This window comes from Brassica rapa, unplaced genomic scaffold (genome assembly GCF_000309985.2).
Source record: "Brassica rapa cultivar Chiifu-401-42 unplaced genomic scaffold, CAAS_Brap_v3.01 Scaffold0631, whole genome shotgun sequence".
Classification (NCBI taxonomy): domain Eukaryota; kingdom Viridiplantae; phylum Streptophyta; class Magnoliopsida; order Brassicales; family Brassicaceae; genus Brassica; species Brassica rapa.
This window is the reverse complement of record NW_022610571.1, coordinates 60,001-70,902: the sequence shown is the minus strand read 5'-3', so window position 1 is coordinate 70,902 and position 10,902 is coordinate 60,001.

Below are 10,902 nucleotides of genomic sequence, written 5' to 3'. Positions count from 1 at the left end.
AGGTGATTCCAGTTTCCCAGTTTGGGAATAGGACAGCTTCTTCGTCGTTCCAATAACACCAGGATGAATCACTTTGTAAGAAGCTTGATTTGGATACATAAAATGGTGGAGAAACACCAGGAAATTGAATAAATCTCATAGGAGTTGGGATGAAGAAGTTATCCCACTTTCTAATCAGGTGATTCCAGTTTCCCAGTTTGGGAATATGACACAGCTTCATCGGCGTTCCAATCAAACCAGGATGAATCACTTTGTAAGAAGCTTGACTTGGATACATAAAGTGTTGGAGAATCACCAGGAAGTTGAATTAATCTCATAGGAGTTGGGATGAATGAGTTATCCCACTTTCAAATCAGGTGATTCCTGTTTCCCAGTTTGGGAATAGGACAGCTTCTTCGTCGTTCCAATCAAACCAGGATGAATCACTCTGTAAGAAGCTTGATTTGGATACATAAAGTGTTGGAGAATCACCAGGAAGTTGAATAAATCTCATAGGAGTTGGGATGAAGAATTTATCCCACTTTCTAATCAGGTGATTCCAGTTTCCCAGTTTGGGAATAGGACAGCTTCTTCGTCGTTCCAATAACACCAGGATGAATCACTTTGTAAGAAGCTTGATTTGGATACATAAAATGGTGGAGAAACACCAGGAAGTTGAATAAATCTCATAGGAGTTGGGATGAACAAGTTATCCCACTTTCTAATCAGGTGATTCCAGTTTCCCAGTTTGGGAATAGGACAGCTTCTTCAGCGTTCCAATCAAACCAGGATGAATCACTTTGTAAGAAACTTGACTTGGATACATAAAGTGTTGGAGAATCACCAGGAAGTTGAATTAATCTCATAGGAGTTGGGATGAATGAGTTATCCCACTTTCAAATCAGGTGATTTCAGTTTCCCAGTTTGGGAATATGACAGCTTCTTCGTCGTTCCAATAACACCAGGATGAATCACTTTGTAAGAAGCTTGATTTGGATACATAAAGTGGTGGAGAATAACCAGGAAGTTGAATAAATCTCATAGGAGTTGGGATGAAGACGTTATCCTCCTTTCAAATCAGGTGATTCCAGTTTCCCAGTTTGGGAATAGGACAGCTTCTTCGTCGTTCCAACCAAACCAGGATGAATCACTCTGTAAGAAGCTTGATTTGGATACATAAAGTGTTGGAGAATCACCAGGAAGTTGAATAAATCTCATAGGAGTTGGGATGAAAAAGTTATCCCACTTTCTAATCAGGTGATTCCAGTTTCCCAGTTTGGGAATAGGACAGCTTCTTCGTCGTTCCAATCAAACCAGGATGAATCACTTTGTAAGAAGCTTGACTTGGATACATAAAGTGTTGGAGAATCACCAGGAAGTTGAATTAATCTCATAGGAGTTGGGATGAAGAAGTTATCCCACTTTCTAATCAGGTGATTCCAGTTTCCCAGTTTGGGAATAGGACAGCTTCTTCGTCGTTCCAATCAAACCAGGATGAATCACTCTGTAAGAAGCTTGATTTAAATACATAAAGTGTTGGAGAATCACCAGGAAGTTGAATAAATCTCATAGGAGTTGGGATGAAGAAGTTATCCCACTTTCTAATCAGGTGATTCCAGTTTCCCAGTTTGGGAATAGGACAGCTTCTTCGGCGTTCCAATCAAACCAGGATGAATCACTTTGTAAGAAGCTTGATTTGGATACATAAAGTGGTGGAGAATCACCAGGAAGTTGAATTAATCTCATAGGAGTTAAGATGAAGAAGTTATCCCACTTTCTAATCAGGTGATTCCAGTTTCCCAGTTTGGGAATAGGACAGCTTCTTCGTCGTTCCAATAACACCAGGATGAATCACTTTGTAAGTATGAGATTTTAAGAGTACTCAGGTTGTATGTGTGTGTGAAACCCAAATGGGTAAAGAGAGAGAGCTTGGGAGCGATTTGAGAAGAAGAGAGACTAATGAGTGTTTATGTGTCTAAGTGTTTAGGTGTCTAAGAGTCTAAGAGATTGGTAACAAGTCTGAGAACGTGTATAGAGATTAAGAATGAGAGAATAGAGAGTTTAGAGAGACAAAGTATCATAAGATTATGAAGGAGGAGGGGAAATCCCCCTCTCTCTCTTAGAGATTACAAATTGCCCTCAAAGGGTCTTTAAATAGAAAATGGGTTACAGAACTCATGAAACCCTAAGCTAAGGATAAGAAATGGAGAGTGGAGATCCTTTGGTTTGAAATGGGCGGATGAGATGTAGTCAAGGATCTGATGCTAGCTGGCTGGTCTTTAGTTTAAATGAAAGGCTCAGATTGCTCCTTTTGAATGGATGGTGTAGATTGGTCTTGGCTGTAAAGGTAAAGCACCTTTACCTTTCCAGCTTGCATACACAGCTCATTTATCCCTTGGAATATTCCCTTGCCTTATCCTCCAACGTCCATAATGATCAGACAAGCTTCTCTTGCACCCTAAGTCTGCACAACACCATTTTAGGTTGATCCGGAACATGTTGGTGCGCCCACATGGTTGTACGGTCATTGGTACGGACCTCCTGTCCGTACCACTCGCCCTATACTTGCACATTGCCCTAACTCTCTTCTTGGTTGAACCAGACTCCTTTGTGAATCTCCCATGGCCGTACATAGCCGTACAAGGCCGTACTGTCCGTACAGCTTCCCTAGATTTGTACCTTCATCCATCTTCTCCCAAACTTCTCCAAAGCCTTCCTAAGATCAGTCTAAGTCTCTCCTGGACTTAACTTCTCAATGATAGATACTTCAGGGCACTCCTGAAGCTTGATTGAACTCTTCTAGACATCTTCTAGAGCTTGCCTTAGCATTGTACAAGCTCCATCTTCTCTTCAGTTCAACAGTAAGAACCTTAGTTTGGATACATAAAGTGGTGTAGAATCACCAGGAAGTTGAATAAATCTCATAGGAGTTGGGATGAAGAAGTTATCCCACTTTCTAATCAGGTGATTCCAGTTTCCCAGTTTGGGAATAGGACAGCTTCTTCGTCGTTCCAATAACACCAGGATGAATCACTTTGTAAGAAGCTTGATTTGGATACATAAAATGGTGGAGAAACACCAGGAAATTGAATAAATCTCATAGGAGTTGGGATGAAGAAGTTATCCCACTTTCTAATCAGGTGATTCCAGTTTCCCAGTTTGGGAATAGGACACAGCTTCTTCGGCGTTCCAATCAAACCAGGATGAATCACTTTGTAAGAAGCTTGACTTGGATACATAAAGTGTTGGAGAATCACCAGGAAGTTGAATTAATCTCATAGGAGTTGGGATGAATGAGTTATCCCACTTTCAAATCAGGTGATTCCAGTTTCCCAGTTTGGGAATAGGACAGCTTCTTCGGCGTTCCAATCAAACCAGGATGAATCACTTTGTAAGAAGCTTGATTTGGATACATAAAGTGGTGGAGAATCACCAGGAAGTTGAATTAATCTCATAGGAGTTGGGATGAAGAAGTTATCCCACTTTCTAATCAGGTGATTCCAGTTTCCCAGTTTGGGAATAGGACAGCTTCTTCGTCGTTCCAATCAAACCAGGATGAATCACTCTGTAAGAAGCTTGATTTGGATACATAAAGTGTTGGAGAATCACCAGGAAGTTGAATAAATCTCATAGGAGTTGGGATGAAGAAGTTATCCCACTTTCTAATCAGGTGATTCCAGTTTCCCAGTTTGGGAATAGGACAGCTTCTTCGTCGTTCCAATCAAACCAGGATGAATCACTCTGTAAGAAGCTTGATTTGGATACATAAAGTGTTGGAGAATCACCAGGAAGTTGAATAAATCTCATAGGAGTTGGGATGAAGAAGTTATCCCACTTTCTAATCAGGTGATTCCAGTTTCCCAGTTTGAGAATAGGACAGCTTCTTCGTCGTTCCAATCAAACCAGGATAAATGACTCTGTAAGAAGCTTGATTTGGATACATAAAGTGTTGGAGAATCACCAGGAAGTTGAATAAATCTCATAGGAGTTGGGATGAAGAAGTTATCCCACTTTCTAATCAGGTGATTCCAGTTTCCCAGTTTGGGAATATGACAGCTTCTTCGTCGTTCCAATAACACCAGGATGAATCACTTTGTAAGAAGCTTGATTTGGATACATAAAGTGGTGGAGAATCACCAGGAAGTTGAATTAATCTCATAGGAGTTAAGATGAAGAAGTTATCCCACTTTCTAATCAGGTGATTCCAGTTTCCCAGTTTGGGAATAGGACAGCTTCTTCGTCGTTCCAATAAACCAGGATGAATCACTTTGTAAAATGCTTGATTTGGATACATAAAGTGGTGGAGAATCACCAGGAAGTTGAATTAATCTCATAGGAGTTGGGATGAAGAAGTTATCCCACTTTCTAATCAGGTGATTCCAGTTTCCCAGTTTGGGAATAGGACAGCTTCTTCGTCGTTCCAATAGCACCAGGATGAATCACTTTGTAAGAACCTTAGTTTGGATACATAAAGTGGTGTAGAATCACCAGGAAGTTGAATAAATCTCATAGGAGTTGGGATGAAGAAGTTATCCCACTTTCTAATCAGGTGATTCCAGTTTCCCAGTTTGGGAATAGGACAGCTTCTTCGTCGTTCCAATAACACCAGGATGAATCACTTTGTAAGAAGCTTGATTTGGATACATAAAATGGTGGAGAAACACCAGGAAATTGAATAAATCTCATAGGAGTTGGGATGAAGAAGTTATCCCACTTTCTGATGAACTCCTAGGATGCGTCTCTGGATGGATCGAGATAGATCCTTTCATAAATGAGTCAAGGACTCAAGTTTATCAAGGTTTGTGGATCGATTGGTGACACAAGAGGCTGCGGAAAGGCTCCTTGATACTCCTAGGCTATAGATCGGATATGACACACCAACTAAGGCCCTTAACACTGGATACTACACACCAGTAGACTGGATATTACACACCAGACACTTCAACAACTCGCAAGGCAAGAGAGAAGACACCAAAAAGGTTTTAAATAAAAGATAACTTAGATTAGAATGAGGGTTTGTGATACACTTAAATAGAGAGATCCTTGTACATGCACAAGGTCTCGAAAACATAAGAAAACATAAAGGAAAAGGCTCCACACGGTTTCAAATTAATAACACAACACTTAGACTAAAACATAATATAAGATAGATGATGAAGTCGGTCCAAGATGCCTTAGGCCGAGTTGCATCCAAGATACATCAACTAGGAATGTGTAAGTGAACTTGATACCTCATTAAAAACCTTGATTAGAAAACCCATTGGGACAAAACTAATCAAGGGAAAAAGAGTATACCAAGCCACTTGCCTAGATGATGATCAGCTTGATGATAAGATCACCTGAATGGTGATGAGTGTGTCTTGGTGGCTCAAGCTTCTACCAAGACAGTCTTCTTGCTCCTTAGAGATCTTCAGTATGTTTCCAACAGCTTCCTTGAGTCTCCTTGTCATGGCACGAGTTATGGGACCTGTGGGAATGGCTAGGACATCTTCTTCTTCAGCTAGTGTATCTTCAGTCTCTCCTTCTCCATCTTTATCAACTAGCTGGTCCATGATCATATCATCCCCTCCCACTTGAAAAGGATTTGTCCTCAAATCTGGCTCATCTGCAATAAAAGGGATCAAGTCAGTAACATTGAAGCTATTACTCACATCATACTTACCTCGCAAATCCAGCTTGTAGGCATTGTTGCTGATCTTCCTTATGACCTCAAAAGGTCCATCAATCCGCGGCATTAGCTTGGACTTCCTTTCATTTGGAAACCTCTCTTTCCTTAGGTGAATCCAGACCTGATCACCCACTTCAAAGACCATCTCACGCCTTCCTTTGTTGGCATGCTTAACATATTGTTTGGTTTTCGCCTCAATATTGAGCCTAGCCTGCTCGTGGAGTTGCTTCACCATCTCTGCCTTCTTTTTGCCATCAAAGCTGACCCTTTCACACTCAGGTAAAGGGATTAAATCCAAAGGAGAGTTGGGATTGAACCCATAAACAATTTCAAAAGGAGAAAACTTAGAAGTAGAATGCACAGCATGATTGTATGCAAATTCACAATGAGGCAAATAGTCTTCCCATGATTTCAAGTTTTTCTTTATGAATGCACGCAAGAGTGTTCCAAGAGTCCTATTAACTACTTCAGTCTGTCCATCAGTTTGTGGATGACAAGTAGTAGAAAACAAGAGTTTAGTACCTAGCTTAGACCAAAGAGTCTTCCAAAAATAACTAAGAAACTTAGTATCTCTATCAGAAACAATAGTCTTAGGCATGCCATGTATGCGCACAATCTCTTTAAAGAACAAGTTAGCAATATGCAATGCATCATCAGTTTTGTGACAAGCTATGAAATGTGCCATCTTTGAGAACCTATCCACAACTACAAAGATAGAATCCTTTCCAGTCCTAGTTCTAGGCAAGCCAACAATGAAATCCATAGATATGTCATTCCAAGGATGATAAGGTATAGGGAGAGGAGTATACAAACCGTGAGACTGAACCTTAGACTTAGCTTGCTTGCAAGTTGCACATCTCTCACATAGTTTCTCCACATCTCTTTTCATCCGAGGCCAAAAGAAGTGATCCTGCAAAGTTTTAAGAGTCTTTGCAACACCAAAGTGTCCCATGAGACTTCCTCCATGAGATTCCCTAACAAACAAGTCTCTCAAAGAACAGTTAGGCACACACAATCGATTATCATAGAAAAGAAAACCATCATGTCTAAAGTAGTGTCCTACAGCCAATTTCTCACAAGAGTTGTAAGCCTCTCTAAAATCAGGATCATTCTCATACATTCCTTTAATCTGCTCAAATCCTAATAGCTTAGCATCAAGAGTGTTCAAGAGAACATACCTTCTGGATAGTGCATCAGCAACTATGTTTTCCTTACCTTGTTTATACTTGATGACATAAGGAAATGTCTCAATGAACTCAACCCACCTTGCGTGTCTCTTGCTGAGCTTGTTCTGTCCTTTGAGGTATTTGAGAGACTCATGATCTGTGTGTATGACGAATTCTTTAGGCCAGAGATAGTGCGGCCAAGTCTGCAAGGCTCTCACCAAGGCATACAGCTCTTTATCATAAGTTGCATAGTTGAGGGTAGCTCCTCCAAGCTTCTCACTGAAGTATGCAATGGGTCTCTTCTCCTGCATCAATACAGCACCAATACCAATTCCTGAGGCATCACATTCTATTTCAAAAGTTTTATGAAAGTCAGGAAGTATAAGAAGAGGGGCATGAGTAAGCTTCTCTTTAAGGCATTGGAAAGCAAGTTCTTGTGCTTCTCCCCACTTGAATCCGACTTCTTTCTTGATTACTTCAGTCAAGGGAGATGCAATGGTGCTGAAGTCTTTCACAAAGCGCCTATAGAAGCCAGCAAGTCCATGGAAGCTTCTTACTTCACTCACGGTCTTAGGGATTGGCCATTCTTGTATAGCCCTTACTTTCTCCGGATCAACTTTAACACCATCTGCACCCACAATAAAACCTAAAAAGACCAAGTTATCTGTGCAGAATGTACATTTCTTAAGATTAGCATAAAGTTTTTCTTTTCTCAACACATCAAGAACAGTCTTAAGATGGTCTATATGCTCTTCTAGACTCTGACTGTAGATTAGGATATCATCAAAGTAAACTACCACAAACAAACCTATAAAGGACCTAAGCACATGGTTCATCAATCTCATGAAAGTACTAGGTGCATTAGTCAATCCAAAGGGCATAACTAACCACTCATATAACCCATGCTTAGTCTTAAAGGCAGTTTTCCACTCATCTCCTTCTTTCATCCTAATCTGATGATATCCACTCTTTAGATCTATCTTAGAAAAGATGCATGAACCATGTAATTCATCAAGCATATCATCTAATCTAGGAATAGGATGGCGATACTTCACTGTTATATTGTTGATTGCTCTACAATCAACACACATGCGCCAGCTTCCATCTTTCTTGGGCACAAGCAGTACTGGAACAGCACAAGGACTCATGCTCTCTCGGATATGCCCTTTCTCCATCAGTTCCTCTACTTGCCTTTGTAGTTCTTTGGTCTCAACCGGATTGGTTCTGTATGCTGGCCTGTTGGGAAGTGTAGAACCAGGCACAAAGTCAATTTGGTGTTCAATCCCTCGCACTGGTGGTAGTCCTTTGGGACTATCTTCTGGAAAAACATCTTGATATTCCTGCAAAAGAGACACAAGTTCACTCGGATACTCCGGTGCAATATCAGTAGTAGTCAAGAGTGATTCCTTATAGATAAACAAAAGAATAGGAAGGTTAGAGCAGAGAGATCTTTTAACATCACCAGACTTGGCATAGAAGTTTAGTTGCTTTGTTGAATCAGCGGGTAGATCAATCTCTTTCTTCTTTTGTAGTTGGAGCTGATGAACCTGAACTTCCTTAGGAGTCATAGGCACAAGAACTGTCTTTCTCCCTTTAAACTCAAAGGTGTGCTTGTTGGCATACCCATCATGTATCACACGTCTATCTGATTGCCACGGCCTTCCAAGGAGAATGTGTCCAGCTTCCATAGGCAACACATCACATAGAATCTCATCTTCATATTTACCAATGGCTAAAGGAACTACAACCTGAGTAGAGACTCTCATCTCGCCCTCTTCATTGAGCCATTGGAGCCTATATGGTTTAGGATGCTTCTGGACCCTCAAACCCAACTTTTTAACCATAGTCTCACTCGCAACGTTGACACAACTGCCTCCATCCACAATAAGACTACAGACCTTTCCTTGTACTAGACATCTAGTATAGAAGAGATTCTCTCTTTGCTCCATCTCTTCGGTCTTGCTTTGAAGACTCAAGGTTCTTCTAGCAACTAGCAACCTTCCAGCGACCGGGTTGGCAACATACTCCTCTTCTGAACTGTGATCTTCTTCGGCCTCTGTCTCCTCATCAGTAGATTCATATTCTCCATTGTCATGAAGGATCATCACACGTTTGTTGGTGCATTCATTAGCGTAGTGTCCTCTTCCTTGGCACTTAAAACACTTAACATCTCTTGATCTTGTAGTAGAGGCTTCAGCTTTCCCTTTATCCTTGCTGAGGGAACTAGTAGGTTTTTCCTCATCCTTTTGATATGACTTGCTCTCTTTCTGGTGACTTGGCTTATCTTCTTTAGCACCTTGATATCTAGTTCCATAGTTGCCTCGGGAGTGACCTTTTCTCTTTACTTGTTGTTCCACTAGAATGGCTTTGTGTAGCATCTCCTCCATCTCCAAGTAGTGTTGCATCTCCACACTGTCTTGTATCTCACGGTTGAGTCCTCCAAGAAACCGTGCCATAGTAGCTTCTCTATCCTCAGATATGCAAGCTCTTAACATCAACAACTCCATCTCCTGATAGTATTCTTCGACTGTCCGTGAGCCTTGCGTGAGTTTTCTTAGCTTCTGATGGAGATCCCGGTGGTAATGGCTGGGCACAAATCTCTTGCGCATGAGAGCCTTCATTTCTGCCCAAGTCTCAACAGGAAATTCCCCATTGCGCCTTCTATTGGTGACTAGTTGATCCCACCAACTCAAAGCATAATCATAGAACTCAGTAACAGCAATTTGAATCTTCTTAGCTTCTGAATAACGCCGACAATTGAAGACTAGATCAATCTTCTTCTCCCATTCTAGATAAGCATCAGGATCGGTTTTGCCATGGAAAGGAGGTATCTTGATCTTAACTCCAGCAAGCTCATCTCTTTGATACCTACGCCCTTCATGGTCACGTCTAGATCTTCTACTGCTGTGTCTAGAGGAAGAGCTATGTATAGAAGCCGAGCTGTGCCGTGCCCTATCTCTTTCATAAAAGTTATCAGTTTCTTGTGAACCAGCATGCTCTTGTCGTTCACGTCCATTCCTCCTAGGTGCTTGCTGATGATCAGTCATTTGGTCTTGTCTACCAGGGGCTCTCTGATCGTATCTCTCATCCAGCAACTTTACCAAGTCTTCCATTACTTGTTTGGTGATAGCTTCTTGTAGGAGTTTGTTTCTTCTCATATACGTTGCATCATCTTCTTCAGTTCCCATTGTTTTCTGTTACACACAAAAGACTGAAACAAGTAAGTAGTTCCACGGGCAATTTGATTTATGATTCGAGATTCAATGAAAGAAACAATCGGAAACAATCAAACAAATCTCAAGCAACGCGGCAAATCAATACCGTGATCAACAAGTAAGGAATTCAAATCGATTTTATTGACACAATCAACTCAGATTTATCAGAAACGGATTCGAGATTCAACAGGTGATGGTTTGAGATTAAACAAAACTTGATCTACGGTTCTAGTAACAGATCGAATCACACGAACACAAGGAACTTTCGGATCAAGCAATCTAGTAACGTAATCGACAAGAATGTGAAAAGTTTTGTTCAAAACTTGATCAGAATCCTCAGATCTATCAATTTTGAACCACGAAACAATAGATCTATCAATTCTATCAATGATACTAATCAGATCGAGTGAGAAACAACACGCAAATCCCAAATGATCAATGATATAAAACGATAACGAATAGATCTTATGAACAAACAAAAGAGAAATCGAAACTCCCCTTCCAGAGTGCTCTGATACCACTTGATGAACTCCTAGGATGCGTCTCTGGATGGATCGGGATAGATCCTTGCATAAACGAGTCAAGGACTCAAGTTTATCAAGGTTTGTAAACATGGAAGAATTGAAATCTTAGATCAAAACACTATGTATGGATGGTACGAACTGCCTAAACAAGAATTCTTGAACAGCGAACAACCAGAGCTATTACTCACTACATCAAAAAAATTTCCATTAATGAAGGATGGAAATCCATTGGAAAATCAAAAATACGCATGTCGGATGAAATTGTTGTTGCTATCTGTTCCAATAACGAATCAACTGAATAACTAAATAAAATAGATAGACCTTTCTCTTCGTCTCAGGTCGATAGATCT